The sequence below is a fragment of the Ammospiza nelsoni genome, chromosome 4 (assembly GCF_027579445.1).
Source record: "Ammospiza nelsoni isolate bAmmNel1 chromosome 4, bAmmNel1.pri, whole genome shotgun sequence".
Classification (NCBI taxonomy): Eukaryota; Metazoa; Chordata; class Aves; order Passeriformes; family Passerellidae; genus Ammospiza; species Ammospiza nelsoni.
This window is the reverse complement of record NC_080636.1, coordinates 19,780,293-19,799,463: the sequence shown is the minus strand read 5'-3', so window position 1 is coordinate 19,799,463 and position 19,171 is coordinate 19,780,293. Positions and strand designations below refer to the sequence as shown.

Genomic DNA, 19,171 nt, shown 5'->3' with positions numbered 1-19,171 from the left:
TTTGTTGGATTCAAATTGAAGTAAAAAGAAATATATTTTATTTTTATTTTCCATCTTCTAAAATACTTTCAATCTAGACCCTTTAAGTATAATGACCTAGTGTCTTCTGACATTTTCAAATAATATTTGATAAAGTAGTAGGTTTTACTGTACTTTTAATACCTGGATTTTTCCAAGCATGTGTGAGGGTGGATAGTCCTATAACCTTCACACCATCTCCAGTAATATTTAGACCATTTATATTCACATACTGAAAAAACCTGTCAGATTTTCTGATGGTTGCATACTAGACAAAAATCCCTGTATGATTTAATATGTGGGATATAGATAGTTATTGAAGCAACCAAAAATTGCATATACTTTAAGTACTGAACCCTGAGTAGCCCTGCAAAACAGTGATTTAATTCCATTATTTCATCCAACGGTCAAATAATCCACAGTCAAAATTCAGCACACTCTGAAACTGAGGAGTTTATTAATGTTGATATGCTGCATTTCCCAAGCGAAATTCCCACAGCAAACAAGCAAATAATAGCTTCAGCAATAAGTTTGCAGATATTCTACTAACATATGAACATTTCAGTGAAGAACCAATTTATTCTTGCAGCTAAAGCCACACTTTCCATGCGTAAGGAATGTTAGTGTCCTTACATATATAGATATATAAGTCCGTTTAATTCACTAGCAAGGGCTCTTAGCATAATCTATTACAAACTTCACTTCTACCCCAGTGTTTACCTTCCTTGGATATATGCAAAGGCTAAAAGCCAAACACATCTTCCTTCTTCTTTTTATTTTTTTTTTAAAGCAGACCTATTTAGCTTACTCAGTGTGTGGTGGACTAGCTCCTAAATTTAACAATCATTATAAACCAATTTTAATATAAATGCCAATAAGAAAATATTCATGCACACGAAATACATGGGCAATGACTGATGCCAGCCTCTTGCTTGCCTTATGCCTGCTAGCAAGAAGCCCATTTTCTCTGAAATGTGTTTAAATATGGTGTTTACCGTCTCTGTACTTCTAGTAGTGTTTACTCCTCCTTTCAGCCGACATATTTAAAAAACAAAAAAACAAAACCAAAAAAGCAAGTATAAATACGTTCAAGAAGTATGGCAAATTCCCTTCTCCACCCCCAGAGCGGTAAAGCCACAGCAGATGAGCTGTAACTATGGCCTTGGGAATACAAGTTCCCCTGGCTCTTTTACCACACAAATATCAATTCAAGTTACAAGAGCCCTGTCCTCTTAATGAATATCGAGCCAACGAGCCCGCACGCCTTGGCAGGAATGTTTCCTTTCCATTTTCCTAACAAGGCTCTCCTCCCATACCGGTCCAGGATGGACTGCAGAAGGGTGTAAGTAAAAGGATCATCACATCAGTGTTTAGTGGAGGAATAAATCAAACATGGCTTCCCCCTCCATACATTTCCAGAGTTACATTCACTCCTGCTGCCGTTCAATCTCAGTCCTACCCGGCGGGAAGGGGCAGGAGCAGCCTCCACCTCCCCACACCCTCACCGCCACAGGGGGGACATTTGCAGCCTCGCTACCCCTCAAGGGGGCCGTTTAAATCATGGGGAGGGTTTTTCCCCCCTTCCCATCGGTCGTGTCCTCCCGCTCCGGTTTTCTTTCTGATTTGCACTGATTGATCCCCCGTTCCCCGGGGAGGGAGGTGGGACGGGTGGGCACCTCTCCTTTATGCTGCCCCCGACCTCCCGCAGCGCCGAGGAGGAGGAGGCGGTCGGGGGGAAAGGACGAAGCTGCAACAGCCGGGACTCCGGCTCGGCATCGCTGCTTTCCGCTCCTCCGCCACCCAAGAGTCAGGCCCAGCCGGCGGCACAAATCCTGCGGCAGCCTCCGGGGGGGGACGAGGGGCAGGCGGGGGGACCCGCGGCCCCGCAGCGAGGGCCAGGTAGCGGGGGGAGGAGGGGGGAGCGAACAAAAAAGCCTCCTGCGGGGAACGGGGAAACGGGAGCTGCGGGCTGCCCGGGCAGATGGAGACGGTAAGGACGGTAAGTTTGAAGGGAGCGGAGCCTCGGGAGGGGGAGTCCCCGGGAGAACCGCCGGGGCGGGAGGGAGGCGCGGATGCCCCGCCACGGAACCCCCTGTCCCCCAGGCCGCCTCCGCTGCATTTCTGCCGGGTAGGGCTCGCGGTCCCGGCCCGGGAGAGGGGCTCCCGGTGCCCCCGGCGAGGCGCGCGGCCGGGCGGCAGCATCCCCGCGGGCGGGCGAGCCTCGCCGCCGCCGCTCCCGCCGCTCCCGCCTCCCGCCCGGGGCCTGCGGGAACGTGCCCCGGGTGCCTCCTCCCTTCCCGCGGGGGAGAGCCAGCCGCGCTGCCGGCCTACCGACCTGTGCCCTAGCGCATCCTTCTCCCCGCGGAGCCTGGCGAGGCGGGGGTGGTATCTCGGTGCCGGGGAGCGGCGGGAGCCGAGGCGACACAGCGGCGGCGGCGGCTCCGGCGGGTCCTGCGCGGCGGCCCCGCCCCCTCCTCCGGCCAGAACCAGCGCGAAAAATCGGCGCTGCTGATTGGCCGCCGCCGCCGCGCGTCCCCCGGAGCGGCCGTTTCAAATCCCCCCGCGCGGAGCCGCCCGCACGCGCGGCCGCCGGGAGCGGGGCCGGGAGCGGGGCCGTCCCGCAGAAAGGGGAGGCCGGACCGGCTGCCAGGGGAGGGAAGAGGCCGCGGGGCGAGGTGGGGCCAGGCCCGCTCGGGGGAGCCTGGCTCGCCGCCCTCAGGTGGGCGAGAGCGCGTCCAGAGCCCGCCCGCCGCGGTGGGAAACGCTTTTTTAAAAACATCTTTTTGTTATTATTATTTATCCTCTCTGGGATGTGGGGATGAGGCTGTGAGCCGCCCCAGGTGCGCAAGAACGCGTTAAACTCACCACCAATCCACACCCCCCCTTCCCGAAAGTGAAGGTGAAAAAGGTTTAGTTTTAAATATCTTTATATTGTTATTATTTCTCTCCTCCTGGCCGGCTGAAAACTCCTCGCCGCTGGCCTCAGCCACCGTACACGTGCGCTTTCTGAAAATCCTGATTTAAGCCAAATGTTTTGACTTTCCGTACAACTGCACACAATTTGGAGGCTGTCGAATGGTTGTAAGAGCCGAAGTGTGTCTGGCTGCGAACTATCCGGGCTGTCTCTTCTGGAAGTATGGCCTGGGTTACTTTTTTTATTTTTTTTAAGCTTGCATCAAAATAAGTACATGTGCTTGTAATTTGCCAATTGAAAACACAGCTTTTTTTTTTTTTTTTCTTTCTTTCTTTTTTTTTTAAAGTCAAATCGTTAAACAGCCGTCATGTTACAATAGGAACAAATATGCTCATGAACCGTTGCACCAGATAATGTAAAGCAGGTAATGGCCAGGTTTTTCAAGCTTTCAATGGTTTAATAAAGGATTTATGGAGCACTGAGAGGCTGTGTTTGTGTACAAGGCAGAGAATGGAGTTCCTCGGTGCTATGGATACTGTATTAACCTGGTAGCTAACGACCTGTCGCAACTCCTGCCAAAGGTAAACAGATGATAATTGAGGGAGGGGAACACACCAGCATCATACTTCATGGATAATGGTGAAATTAGGCCATCTGTTACAGAAAGGCTCAGACTGTTTATTTTTTTACGTGATCCTTAATTTACTTTCATATGTTAAAGTTTGTTGATGTTTTTAGGCAAGCTTTTAATGGTGGCTGCATGGCAGTTAGCAGTTGAACAGTGCAAATTTAGTGCTAAGTACTTAGTAATGAAAATCTTAATCATTAGCTGATTAAAACTTTAAGCTGAAGATGGCTGGAGGAGATCTGTCTGCAGTGATAAAGGTACCTTAACTTGTTTTACAGCCTTTCTGTGAAAACGAAAATACACTGTCTTTAAGGTGTTAGACAAACAAGATTTAGTTTCCGAATGTCAGTGTTTACAGCACTAAAGAGAAAGATAAAGTGCCATTACATTTTAAAATAGCCAATTTGGATCAAGAGTCGTGACGGTTTTATCCAGCTTCCTTTCTAAAGTTCAGTTAAATGCAGTCAGAGAAAAACTAAAGATCCTTTCTAATTAAAAATAGGGACACCAGTATCAATTCAAATAAACAGAAGTGCAAGTATGTGAATCCTGTTGTTTATGTAAGGGAATATACAGGCTTGCTTTTCTTCATAGTTGAACAGTAAATCTAACATACTAAAAGCACAAAGCATGCCATGTATTCAGGGGTGTTTTCTGTTCTCCCCTCAGAAACCCCCCAACTTCCATAAAAAACATGACTGTCAATAATTTGTGTGATACAAATACTTTATCTATGTTCTCTTGGGAATAAACTTTTTGTACAGGCCCGATGATATAAATTCATCTTTATGTATGACTTACAAAAGAGAAACAAATTTTCATTTTGTACTTATCACTAATGCATAATATCCTACAGATAACACAGTTCCTATGTTTGCCTTCTGTGTCAGTTCTTTAAGGTGTAAGTGGAAGGATTTTGTTATCATGGTCAAGGTGACAAATCTTCCTTAGTCTTTACAGTTCCTGTAGATCACTGGTCTTGTCTGTGAGACCAAGATTTGCAACCATGTAATTGCTTCCTGATAAACCCACCCTGCAGATTTCCACGAAAGCTTATGCTGGGAGTTAACACCTTTAACTGGCATACTACCAGTTTATATTGTAGATAGACACTGGTGCGAACTTGTCTGATGTCTTGACCTTTTAAATAAAAAATGTGCTTGCTGGTTTTTTAATTTTCAAAACAATTGGCTGTTTCCTTGAGCTCTTATTGTGGTAATAAAGACACCTAATTTTTCCACTGCAGTACACAAAGAGGCTGGTTCTTTGCAAGGGGATATAGTTATATGACACTTCTGAAAATTGAGTTCAAGAAAGCTTTAACTTCTCAAGGTATAAATGCATATGCAGTGCAGAATAAGCTTGTGCTGACAAATCACAGGCATGCTGCATTACACTTGGCCTATAGCTTTGAAGTAGTTGAAGGAAATGTCCTCTAATTAGTTTCTAGTAGTCACAATTTCCCAGGCTGAACCTCTTGGACATTTTGTTCTTTCATTATATTTCCTTGTCATTTTAGATTAGAAAATATCTTTTAGCAGTTTTGGTTTCAATGGCCTATCCAAGAAATATCAAAGATGCACAACTAGAGCAAATGAAAGTATTAATTTATAAGTGACACCTATTTCATTTGGTGTCTAAAATTTTATTGCTACTTACTTTCAACTTTTATGGATATATTGTGTTAAATAGTATCACAATTAGTATTAAAAATAATATCTCTCTTTCAACTCAAAGGCATTTAAATAAATGTAGTGGTAGCATACTGTCCTAGAAATATTTAAATATTTTGGAGATTATCAATTAGTTACTAGGCCAAAAGATAATTTGTAATTCAAGCACTTTTTCAAGATCACTTTTTCGGCAGTAACTGAATTGAGTGCCCCTGGCTTTAGGCATGTGCTGGAGTTCTGAAGGTGAAGGAAGTTTTCTTTTGTTGCCTCAGCAGGGACAGTGAGTGCTGGACAAGCCAAGGCCTTGAGCTGCAGTTGCTGGAGTTGCACTGTGTGAGACAGAGGCCAGGAACAGGCAGTGTGTGTGACACTACTCAGTGCAGCAGTGCAGAGCTGCCCCCCTGGAGAGCTGGGTCAGGGCTGTTGGGCACATTTTGGGGTACTTGTTGCCATTGGACACCATGGAGACCAGCAGTCCCTGTGCTGAAGCTTTGCCATTGCCCTGGCAAAAGCAAACAGCAAAGACAGTGCAGCTCATGAGCATGTTTAATCTCGTAGATCTCTGTGGCGGGAGCCCTCTGTTTATGTTCCTCTCCTATATGGATGCTAAGGATTGATTGCTTTCTAAATTCCTGTCTTGTACCCATTTTTATTTTTGTTTTGGGATTTTATATAACGTGTCTAGTGTGTATTTTCCTGCATGCAGATTATCTTGGTGGCAAAGTTAACTCAAAGTAGTGCTAAAGTGAAGTTACATGAGTGTAGTCCATGCGTTAATCAGATATTCCCAAATTAGCAGAGCAGCACAGCATGTTTACAGTGTTTATTGTATTAAGGTGTTAAGTACTGTAATAGCCCATATAGAATCTACAGATGTAGTTTTTTCTTGTTTCACAGACTTTGCCATTTATTAGGGGTGAACACTGAAGGCATTACCAGTTCAAACCATGAATACACTGGTGAAGTTAATGCTGCCCATTGTCCTGTTTTGATGTAGCACTGATGCTGAGATACCTGCTCAGTGTTATCCTTACTATCACCATGACACTTTCATATTGGCAACTGGCAGCACATCACCTTTGACCAGCAATCCATGTTTTTCTTTGGATTAACAGAGAGTAATTGTTGTTTTCAACCTGTCTGAACCTATCCTTAGCTATCTTAAGTATAGCTAGACATGGACACGGATCTTCAGCATGTCAGTCCATATCATCACAACTGTTAAGAAAAATCTTTATCAGCATGTATGTGTTTATGTCTTTGACCATGCAGTGTGTTGCATGCTGTTTCATATGGACAAGCTGCTGATCTAGAATTAAGAAACAATGAAATATGAAATTTAAAATCAGTGTTTCAAAATATTTTATATCAATTGTAGCACATTCATAATGAAATGATAGTAGTAAATGTGTTCTAGAGAACTTGGATATATATTTGTTAATTAATTTGAATGAAAATTCATTGAAAATGGTTACTTGAAAAATTTGATGTGCATTAGAATCACTTTTAAATTATCTTGAAAATGAGAAGGTACAGGCTTTTCAGACTTCATGTAACCCCATATAAAAATGGAATAATTGTATTTTTTAATAGAAAATTGATTCCTTGAGAAAAAGAAAATAATCTACTTTGAGAATTTGAAGTAGAATTAGTCTCTGTCCAAATGAGGGACATCTTAAGTGCAGCTACAGTTTATGGCTTAAATACTGATCAGAATGAAATATTACCTCATGAAAACACAGTTAAATGTAAATCTTCTTTGTACTACAAGTTACAGCAGCCTGTTTACCTGGTACACTTTCAGATAGGAGAAGGATGAAGTAAGTGTCCCTTTTGTTGCAAACACTTATTTGTGTTTGCATCATTTGTGTTGAGTAGAAGAAAGGGAAGTGTAATTGAGGGAGCAAAAGGAAGAGGAAAGCTGAACACATCTTCAGGGCAAGACAGAGGCCACGAGAAAGGAAAATTGAGGAGCATGTCCCTGCTGTTTTCCAGTGTTGGGATGATAAAAACCAGCTGTATACCAGTTCTCAGCAGTTAATGTGCTTCAGCTTGGTATAAGGAACTTCAGTGAATCAATAAATTTATCTATAGAAGTTATGTGTCTCTAATTATCTTCCCCATCAGCATGACTTAATTTAAACATTGCTGACATTCAGAATAAAATAAATCTAATCTATGTAGAAACACACAGCTTGAGGATTCAAAACATATTAACTCTGCTATCTATTGATAGCATAGTATTACTGTGTTTTTAAACATAAAGTTAATCTCACTTAGAACTATAAATTTCAAAATACATTTATAATCAGAATGTTTAGCATAACAGAGCAAAAATATAGTTTTTTGCAATATGTTTGGCATGTGTTTCTAGATCTTACAGAGTTAAGCTTTAGCCTTAACAAGCCAAGTCTTACTTTTGAGGAGCTGTAATGTAGGTTTGAATGTTAAATTCTTCTGCATTTCAAATTGCTGACTTATGTTTAATCTTCATGTAATTATTGGTTAGCAATAATCACAATGTGGTAAGTTATATAGCAATGGAAACCTTGAAGAGTTGGGTTTTTTTCATTTTGGCAGAGAAGTGACTATTGACATTTTCACTCTCTCCTGGGGCTGAAGAGTAAAGTTTGTTAAGGGTTGAATAGGCCAGATAGATAAAGCTACTACTGTTTTCAGCAGATGCTAATGCAGTGTTTTATTTTGCATATGTATTAATCTTTGCTGTCTCAGTACAGAGTGGTGAGGGTAACTATGTCGGTCCTAAAGGGTAATTTCATTCTTTTTTAAGGCATGCCATTATTCTGTTAACAGTGATTGCTGTTTTTTTGAATGATTAATTTGATCACATGAACTGTTTCTAATTACGTTGGTGACCGGCAATTTCCTGTACTGAGAAATTGTAGTTGTGATCATATCCTATTTACTCTGTGTATATGCCTAGAGACAAATGCTCACTGACAGGCATTTTCAGAAATTTGCCACTAATTTCAAGAACTGTTTGGAGACTTTTTATAAGATGCTTGGCACTTGTTTTACATTGGTGTTGAGCACGTGCAAATGTACTTGACAAATGAGGGCTGAAACAACTGGATGTGAGGCCAGGATGAGCAGGTTTGCAAATGCAGGCTATTTGCTAAATTATCACCTGTGCTGTCACTGTTGTGAGAACTGAAAGGAGTGGGATGTGTTTCTTGCACATTTTACAATGTTCTTACATTCGAGCTGGATGTGCTTACTGCTGTAAGCTGGGTTTGCTCGCTTCAGTTACTGTTAATGAGACAGAGCGTGCAGTGCCAGCATTGAGAGGCTCCTGCCTGGTGAGCCAGCCCTGGCAGGGAGCAGGGGCTGCTGGGCTGCCTGCAGGAGTCACACACACTGTGTCCAGTGACAGCAGCTGGGCCCTCAAACAGCACTGACAGTAGGAGTCACACTGCACGCAGTGACAGCAGCTCAGCCCTGCACACAGCACTGCCTGCAGGAGTCACACTGTGTCCAGTGACAGCAGCAGCTCAGCCCTGCACACAGCACTGATCCCACTGAGGCAATTCTCGCTCCAGTGCCAAATCTGCATCCAGTTTACAAATAGCAGAAAAACATCAGGCTGTCTCAGCTGCGTTTACAGCAGCTGAATTAAACTGTGATTCAAATGGAGAATGTACCCAGCAAAGGAGAAAGGTGCTGGGCTTGGCCAGGGTGTAGGACACTGTCTGCATGAAGATTCACCCACTCTCTGTTGTCTCACACTGAAGCTGGGCATGGCTGTAGTACCACTGTGCTAAGAATAGCATCATTCCCATGGACACAAACCACTGGGAGTTGAACACTCCCCCTTTTGCAATTGCTACAGCAACTGGGCATGTAGTGCTTGCTGAAGGGCTGATGTTATGTGCGTCTGCTGGGTCCGAGCTGGTTCTTCAAAGCTGTTTACACTGGTTCCACAAGATGTGATAGGCACTTAAATGGCATTCAGAATCAAGGGGTCTGTGATTCAAAGCCCCAACTTCTGTCTCACCCCAAAAGTACCCACAGAAGAGGTACTTTTGCCTCTTAGTAAAAGTACACCACTGATAACATCACCAAGAGCTGCAGTACCAGGATCCTGAAACTGAGCATTCTCTCTGGTAATCTGACATTCAAAGCCTTCAACAGAAGACATTCAAGGCCTTCAAAGGACAACCAAGTGCTCTGCCACAACATACCATCTTAAATATGTTCTACATGTGTTCCTTACTGCACCTACACTTGTAAAACTGTTACATTTGACTTGTATTGGAATGACTCTGGCAAATAGCTGTATTTATCCATAAGTAGTCTGCAGCCCCAATCATGAATGCCCTAATACAGCTGGAATGCCCAGTGCCTGTGGGAACTCTTGTCCAGTGCACTGTAGATCTGCAGGAACAAAGAGCTGCAAGCCTTTTTTATGTGCTCCCTGATGTGCCTGTAACCTGTCCTGAAGGATTTTTACAGGCAGGCCTGTAGGCCTGATCTGGAAATGTCCCTCAGAGTAAATTAAAGAACTTCATCAGATGTTCAGTGGTCATTAGAGTGGAACCTGTGATCCCTGCCCAGTGCACACAGGCTGCCTCTCCAGCTGCACATTGCCCTTCCTGATTTCCTTTGCCACCTCTAAGGCTGGGGCATAGATCTGTTTGTGAATCAGCTCAGGCATTCCTGCAGTTCTCAGCCAGGTGTGCAAAGGAAATCCAGCTCCCTTCATGAGTGCATCAGGAGTTCTGCTTTAGTGCTTTGAGCCAGAGAGCTTCTGGTGCCCAGCTATGATCCATTGTCTGCCTTCATCTGCCTGGTGCCATCCTAGTAAATGATGAGGTGTGTGCTCAGAATTTACCACTGTGCTGACTGTATGAACAGCAAACAGAAATCTGATGGATGCTTTGGAGATGCTTTTCACAATGCAATATAAACATAGTGAGTGGGCCTCATCAGAAGTCTGTGGATATGCCCACACTTGGATAGTTGCTGGGCCTAGCTGATTCAGGAAAGAACATAAAGAAGTCATTGATTAAATGGGAAACATTTACCCAAGAGTTATGTTCAAACAGTTTAGGACTCAGAATGGAATTCCACTTTGATAATTGTCAATATTAAAAAAAAAACCTACTTTGACATCTGATAATTACTTTCTAGGTTGGTTTAAATAACCAGTTATCATATTTATTAATTTTCTTTCCATGGCATTGTAGGCAAATTAATTGTATGTTAAGTCTTGAATAATTTAAAGATTAATGACCCAACTATACTTGCCCTTTAAAAAGTCCAAAGGGCAGAGACTGACAAGCCTTACATGTTCATATGGAACCAGCAGAGGAGGCCTCAGCATGTGGGTATCCTGTAAGCAATACTGAAATACAAATGTTAAATAATGATACCTTCTGAAGGTAAGAGCTGTGCTTTTTGCAAACATTTTGCACACTCCTGTGTATATGCCAGGCAGCCAAGGACTCTGGAGTTTGAAAGATGACCCCCTTTTGAACTCTAAGCATCCCATCTCAATATGATTCCTAGGGAGAAAATCTTGTTGCAAGCACTGTGGATTATGTAGGCCCTGTGGAGTTCACTGGTGGGTTTATTTGGCAGGTGGGCCTTATTAACCTGCCAGCAAGGGACTGTTTGACCTGCTAAGGTTTGTAGAGCTTGTAAATAAAGATTCTGTCAGGGAAGAGAGATTCTCTTGTGCTTCAGACTATTTATATCTCTTCTAACTGTGGCTGTTAAAGCTTATAAAGAAACAGAAGGTCTGGGATGTGAGACAGAAAACCCTGAGGGAGTTTTACGTGTTGTATTTGGATTGCTGTGTTAATATCCTAAAATAAACACAGCATGCCAGAAAATGGGGAATATTTTTATTGTAATTATTACTAACTCAAAGACATAATTTATTAGTTATTGAATGGAGCATGGCTGAGCTTGGCTGTAGGGGACAATAAAATAACCTCTTAATTTAACACTAGCAGCTACTGGCAATCAATGGGAACCAGATATTTAACCAGCTTCATTTTCCTCTTTTTTGCTGTATTTTTTTTTGCATTGTTTTCAAGTTTAATAATTACTAGTATTTACATATTTTACAGCTCAGGTTAGTAATTAATACAATAAGTTTACAATGAATTGTAATCATAATAAAACTATGATAGACTCTCCATTAATAGAATAATTTTAATTGGACTGAAATATTATATTGAAAGGCGTGTTGTATTACAGATTAAAAAAAATCCCTTTAAGAAGTCTTTTTGTCTGTCTAGTGCAGGTCTGATTATAAGGTCCTTTCTAACTTTGCAATATGTAATTTTAACAGATGTATCTTATTCAGTGAAAAGACTATGTTATTTTATTTATATTCCTTAAAATGTAAGAAGATGTTTTTCTTTTCCTCAAAAGCTACCAGTCTGGACTAGCTGAATAGTCTCTGGGAAAGGTTTCCTTCTGTTTCAGCAGGCCTACTCAGACACCCAAGTGCTACTGCAGATCAAATGACAGCGAGTTCAGCGTCTGCCAGAGTTGAGCTTTTGAGTCTGTATTCCTTCTTCATTCACTCAAAAGGCAACTTTGGAATATTTCTGCCTTCTGTCCTGATTGCCCTCGACAAATGTTTTTTGACCTTAGTCATGTTGGACTGATTTGGTACTTACACATTTTGTTTTAAAATACTTCATATTGTTACTGGTTTATAGAGAATCTGTTGAATTTACAATTGCAAACATACTGCCTGAAAAATATTTCACTCCAGAGCTGCTGTAGTGGTCCAGGAGAGATCACTAGAGAGGAAGGACAAGCAGGGTATTACTGCTGATGCACACTGGGTAGAGAATGGTTTCCAAATTTTTCTAGTCACCAAAATTAGTGGAAACTGCTTGGGAGAAACATGAAGACAGGCCCTTTCTTCTTTTGTTCCACCTCCTTTCCAGTGGGCATCTACTTTGTGAGCTGGATGCCCTGGCTCCCAGCCCTGCTGTGATGTGGGACTGGCAAACTGCTGTGCACCTGTTCCAGGGGGATTAGCCACTGGTGACAGCCCATACCCAGAATTTCCTCCACAGATGGCATTACCCTTCAACAAGTGAGTCAGAACCATTTGACTTGGAGCTTTTTATAGTTGTTGTTGAGGGTAATGATAATCATCCTAATAAAGTAGTCCTTAACCTCTCATACTGAATAGTTTGCCATTGGTTGAAGAAGATACCAAGCTGACCTTCACTCCCATCCCTATCAGCTTTACCAGCACTGGCAAAACACTGTTAAGCTTGTACAATCATCTGTTGTTACAGTGGGAACTGAGTGTTGTCTGGTGGATGAGATACCAGGCTGAGGGCAGAATTGACTCCACTAATTAATTCACCATTGGGAAATCTAAGACTATATTACTTCCTCTGGTATTTTGATTTTCCTAATGATAAATACATTCATTTGAGAATTCAATGAACAGCTCATGCTGAAAATCAAGTATGCCAGGATTGGTTTGCAGAACTGGGCTTTATGTTAAATTTTCTAGTCCAAAGAATCAAATATTATCTGTATTGTATTACTACAGGTTGATATGCTAATTGATTACAGAAATAATATTCATGGTTTTCTCTTTTGTCTGCCACTTACAAGGCTTTATGTCATTCTAGTAGAACAGAGTTTTTGATATAAATGCTTTATTGTCTTACTTTGAAAATTGTCCATATATAGTTCAGGAAATAAATGTCCTAAATATTATTCCACCCAAACCTCTCTTTTTTCTTTTTATTATTTTCTATTCTCTTTTTCATCTCCTCCCTTTCCCTTTTTTTCTCCTTTTTTCCCCCTCCTTTTCTGCAAGTACATAAAAAGAATCAGGCACTTCCTGCTATCCCTAAGCACAAATTTAGTTCCTGGTATAGCGCCTCTAACGTATTCAGGAAGGAAGGAATAATCATTCTGAGGCTGTAGTGCTTTTACAGTGGCTGCAGTAGCTGCAGCTCAGATTGTAGCTCCTTACTGGAGGAATTGTGTAATGTTTGATCTTTGGTAGTAATAAGGAACAGGCCCATTCATAGGTGAGAATAATATGCATTGTGCAGTACAGTGAAGCAGACAAATGTTCCTGCATAGAGGAGTCTACCATCTGGTAGAATAAAGTCATTCATACTAGCCACAAAATTCACTGAATAACAATAATTTTTTTCTAAAATAAACCGCTCCATTTCCTGGCTAGGACAAAGTAAGACTGATTAGGTACCACTTGTAAAAGGTGAATTTTATGAAAGAAGAGGATGTAAGTGCTCTAGAGGAGAAGGATTTGCAGGAGAAGCATGATAAGATAAAGATATGTATAAAATAGGACTGGGAAATGGCTAAGTGGGAACTGTGAGCTGAGTGTGTGGGAGGAAAGGAGGCAAGCATTCATTTCACCAAACATTAAGAACAGAAAAAAGGAACGGGTAGAGGGCAGATTTCTTTTGTTAGTCTACTTTAAATTGACCTGTTGATTTCAGTTCCTGCAGGGCATTAAGACTGTGTTCAGTGGGCTTTTAATGTGCATTTATCAACCAGCTTGTTGTGAATAGTTTCTACCTGCTCCTTCTTCTAACTACTCACTTTACCTCACCAAAAAAAACCAAGTGACAACCAGCCTGATTCACCTTTCAATTTAAGAAGATTCTATTTGATTTAGATCCAGCTGCTTTGCTTTAAAGATATCAGCTGTTAATTTTAAGCAGCACACTGTAGGGCTGCTCTAGCTTTTACCTGTGAGCAGTCAGGTCCAACATGCCCTCACACCCTTACAAGCCTTCTCCTGGCTCCCATGGCAGCAGATGTGAGGACAGAACAGCACGGAGTGGGTTACAGTCTCGGTGTGGGAGGGAAACAGCTGCCTGGTAAAGCAGCTTTTTGTGGAGTATATCAAGTTCTGGCCCTGTTTTGCCATAAATTAGCTGGTTTAATAAACATTCCCTGCAGCCTTTAGTAAACAGACTGTTTCATGCTTGAACTTACTAACATGCTCTTATCTTTGCTATAAAATGTATATAATCATGAGAGATTTCCGAGTGACAGAGTGGATTTGTGAAAACATCCGCATAATGTTTTTCCACTTGCTTTCAGCTCCGTTCATGGATTTGCTGGCTGAGACAATGTTTGGAGTAAAGTCACATGATCAATCTGCATTTTCTTGCAGTCTTCCTGAGCTTTTGCACCATTCTTTTTCATGCCAGGTATTCTGTTATCTATAGATCCAGGCTCCTTCTTTTAAGGGTAATAAATCAAAATTATACAGTGTTTAGGATTTCGGTCAGAGAGATTATGTCAGAATTAGAACATTCCTGAGTGAAGGTCATATAAATCAATCCTTCAGTTATTCCATTTTCAGTTTCATTGTAATGAACAGTCCCCGCTTGCAGTGAGAAGGCTTATGGTGCTAGAATACTGATAAGATGATACTGCATTGAGAGTACATTTTCGACTATTGGATGAAATCTGCAATGCGATACATGACATATATGCAAGGGTCTGAGTTGAAAAGCCTTGAAATTGTCAAATTATAGCAGACTAGGGATGAGACTGGTTTGCAAAATCATTGAATCCTCTTTATAGCAGAAAAAAAAATTTAATGTGCAAAGTAATAACAGAGGATTTGCAGTAGAAATGTAAAAGCATTTTACATTTTACACACCACTCTTTCAAGCTATCATGTTAAACAGGTTAATGGTATATTGTTGTGCATGCTTAACACAGGGGTGTGATTTTTACCTGGGTGTAATGCACAATAACTAACATCACTTTTCCTACTTAAAATACTTGACAAGTGATGTTGCTTGTAATAACATCATGTAGCTAAGTAGCCATTTTAATTGCTTGCAGAATTGCAATACTGAGAAGGAACTTGGTATTGGGATCAGACTAATGGGATTTGGTGTATGCTGCCAATTACTCAGGTTATTGTCTAAATTCCTTGATCAAACATACACCCTATATGTACTTCCTAATGTATATATTGAACAGGACAGTATAAAGCAAATACTACTCTTTGAACACACTCCCACTCACTTTACCCTGGGGAAATTGCTAAAACATGCATATCTCTATTTATTTACTATACACAGCCCTCCACTGACATGCCAATATTCCAGGGGCCTGTACATTCCAGTCTATTTACTCCCTTCCCTAGCTCTGCACCCCCACCAGTTTCCCCCTGGGTCAGACATATTTGGTTACCACTCAGCCCTGATTTCCATGTGGCTTCCTCCAGTTCCTGTGTGCCCCTGCCCTGTGCAGAAGTGCAGCTGGAGGCCACAGGGAGGAGGAGGAGGAGCTCTCCAGGGTTCTGCTCAACTTGAGGTGCAAGGATCTGGGGAGAAGTTCCTCAAACCTGGCCTTCAATCCAGCAGCTTCAGTCAGCTTGTAGAAACCCCCAATAGTATCATACTGGTAAAGGTTCTACACTGGAAGGTTAAAAATGGAAAAGGGAATTCTGACAACTCCTTATTTACCTGCCTGCATTGTGATTTTCTGTGTAGTGCCCTGAGTGTGGGGCTTGCAGTCCTCCTCCACTTGGTGTTTCTGAAGGGATAGTAGACCAGTGGAGGTGGCAACGATGGCTGTGGAGGAGGTGACAGACTTCCAGAAGCAATGATGAAACTGTGAACTCACCAGAAGGGGGCCTGCAGCTGATGGTTTCAATGTCTGAGGATCCATTCAGGATCATCCATCATGCTGGGAATTGCAGGTAGCCCTGAAGCAATGTGAAACATAGCTTTTAACCAAAATTTTTAATAGGAGTTTTTAAGGAGGTGCCTTCAACATGATATTTCTGGTTTTACTGGGAATCTAACAGCATCACCTTTTTATTGGCAGCTTCAGCAGGAACATGTGAAAGAGTTGGCCTCTCCGTGCTACCTGATGGATTGACCTGGACTTGGGCTACACAGGGAAAATATTTGCACAGTTTTTACCTTGCACTGAGCCTGCTGCTCCTGATTGTAGGAACTGAAGGATGATAAGCTTAGGACAAAGCCCAAGGACCACAAAGGCCAGTGATGATAACCATGTGAAAAACAGAGGAGCCAGAAGGAATAGGGAAGAGATAAAGGGGCACAACAAGAAGGGCTCTGGGATATTATGCAGCTCTTCAGGAAACAATGACAGATGTTAAGCAGCTCATTAGGAAGGAAAAAATCTCTCCATAATACCAGACTTGATCAAAACCAGCCTGAATGTCAATGTGGCTACGTGAGCATGGCCTGTGTGTGCCTCTGCAGTGCAGAGGCTTGGAGGCAGGTTTGCCACCAGCACACATGAGCTGGGACACAGCGATGCACAAGTAACCTTGGTGACAGAGGCAGGACTGAAACAGTGAATTCACAGCTCCCAGCTCTGTGCTCAGACCCCCAGACTCTGTTCTCTGTGTGTTTATCAGCAGCAATGAAATACATGTCACTGCTGCAGGCAGCAATGCTCTATGCTCACCCTATTCCTCATACTCCTTCCTTAAACACTCATTTCTGACTATGAGCAGAGATTGGATAAAGGGACTCACAGGCCTTTGGTTTAGCCCAGGGTAGTCATTCTAGTTTCCATGATGCCAAATGAAGCCCTCATCCAACCTAAATAAAGAACAGGATGTGGCACTGTTAGTTTCTTTGTTTACAGTGTCTTAATAAATTCTAGAACAAATATACTCCATTTGAATGCAAAAGAACATTCTCTTACTGTCAGCTCTACAAGCTGCTCTTGAAAGCTGATAGTCACTGAATTCTTTTTGTCCTGTACATCACTGCAAGGAAAGCTGTGAAGACAAAACCTGTAAATTTCTTCTGCAGTACCTCTTCCCTGCCTCCACATCCTGCCTCAGCACTGTCTGCAGTTCTTACCTTCAGCAGGTTTATGAAATGTCTCAGCTGAATAAAATTATATTGTAACTGATACAGGAGCAGGATTGGAATTAATTTCATCATTATTACAGTGAAATGAAATTAGTTATACTGACAACTCAGTTATGAAGGGAGCAAAAGCTACAATATTTTTATACCCATGTTAGTAAAACAACTTGATAATCCTAATGTGCTGTATAGAACAATTATTTTTGTATGATGCTGTTTCACAAAATAATGTAAACATATGGATTGCATAGGTGTTTCTAGGCACAGAATTTGCTCACAATAAATAATATGTGATCTTACTTTGCTTCAGTAAAATTCCAGTTTATCTTCATTTTATTCATTTGCTTTGTGATACCTAAGTTTGCCATAATAAAGATTCCTGGAGTTCTAATTAGTGATTTTAGTGGAACACCATTTACCACAGTGATTTGAGAAAAGGTCAGTGCCTCCAGGAACCTGAAAAATACTTGGATTGTTGCACATTGTATTTCATGTTGGTTTAGTTAGATAATTCACAGTTTTAAACAGAAAGGTAACATATAATGATTAATATGATGCCTTCTATCACTGGAGGAATATATTATCAAAGCCTGTCCTAAAAATTTCTTTCAACCAGATCTGTCATTTTTCATTTGGACAATATTGACTTCTTCATCTTTTTGTTTGAAATGTGCTTTACCACACACACACACAAGAAACCCCAGAGTAGTCAGAGAAAGGAGATACCTTTGAGAATCATCCCTAATATATTTCCATTAATCTAAATGCAGTAACAGCCATAGTATCCAGCCTATATGCTCTGCAAGGAGAGAAATACAGTTCCATACACAAAAGGCATGGTCTGGTTAAATCAATTTCTATAGCATCTTGTCTCCACATATTTCAGAGTACTATCCTTCTCAATTAATGTCAGCTCTGCTCTGGGAATACTCTTTGGTAGTTAACTGTTGCTGTTAGAGAGCTAACTTCTGACTGAACACAGCTGGCTTATGTATTTTGCTGTTAATAGTTGTGGTAATGGAACAACAAATTCAGGGGGAAGAAACTACTAAGCAGAATGCAGAAGATTTTCAACTCAAATAAATCAACTTTAAGGATAAGAAACCCCAAATGTAAATTTCCTTTGACTGACTCCTGATAAAAAAAATAAATTACAAACTTAAGGTAGGTCTTATGATTTTATTTTTCCCAGATTTTGAAGCCTTCAACACATTGGGGGTTGCACACAGGCCTCTGTGCAAACACCACTAATCTCTAGAATATTTAAATTTAAATTCATTCTTTGGCGCTTCTTTACTTTCATTTCCACTTACATCAAAGTCAAACAGAAACCCCTCAAACAGCCCAACTCCTCACAGAGCACAAGAACGGAGAAGGAGCAGATACAAAGTACAGGGAAGGCATGAAGAAAACATACAATGCATGTGTGAGGAACATCACAGATGAAAGAAGAAAGCCAGCTGAAGAAAGCCAGCTGAAGAAAGGAGATGAAGGAAGGCAAGTGCAAGGCAGATTTTTAACACATCTCAGTCTTGCTGTGGCTTTTATGGGTGATTAATTACCCACTAGAGGGAGATCGACTGTAACTTGTTGCCAGGGGGATTATGGCAGAAGTTGGACTTGGTAAAGTGCAAAGGGGAAACCCTGTGGTAAGAAAGCAAGAGAAGCTTCATGTTCCTTTCCTTGGTAGAGTTTCATTCTGTGTAAGTTACCAAGCACACTGAGGTCTCTTCCCTTCCTGACCTGGCTTTCACTATATTTCTACACAAAAAATCCCCACCTTTATCAACCTGTTTGTTCTGTTGGTGAGAGGAACACATGGAGTTTAAGGGTGGCAGAAAGAGTGCAGTGCTTGTTGGGACTACACTGCCATCGGCCCCCAGCATGGGGAGAGCCATGCACAACTCAGTCAAGGGCTGGAGACCCCCTGACAGGGACCCTTTGGTCCACCTCAAACACCTCCGTGGTTCCAGGTGAGGACTTGTGTCTCACAGCATTATTAGCTGCCCATGGGTAATCATTTATGGTCTCTTACTCTCACCTCTGTTTGTGCAGGACAGAGGAAGCTTTTAAC

At 41.8% G+C, this 19,171-nt stretch overlaps 1 protein-coding gene across 3 annotated transcripts in view; it reads right to left on the bottom strand.

Moving 5' to 3' along the window:
• NSD2 (nuclear receptor binding SET domain protein 2) overlaps positions 1-19,171 on the bottom strand; it is a 99,475-nt gene that overhangs the window by 72,245 nt on the left and 8,059 nt on the right. Inside the window, exon 1 of one of the 3 annotated variants that reach the window (XM_059470998.1) lies at positions 2,354-2,467. The exons of 1 other annotated variant lie outside the window; for it this stretch is intronic. The gene's annotated coding sequence lies outside the window, so the exon portion shown is untranslated. Of the gene's footprint in view, positions 1-2,353; positions 2,468-19,171 lie in introns of those variants that run through there. One more of the 3 variants, XM_059470999.1, reaches the window with a different exon arrangement.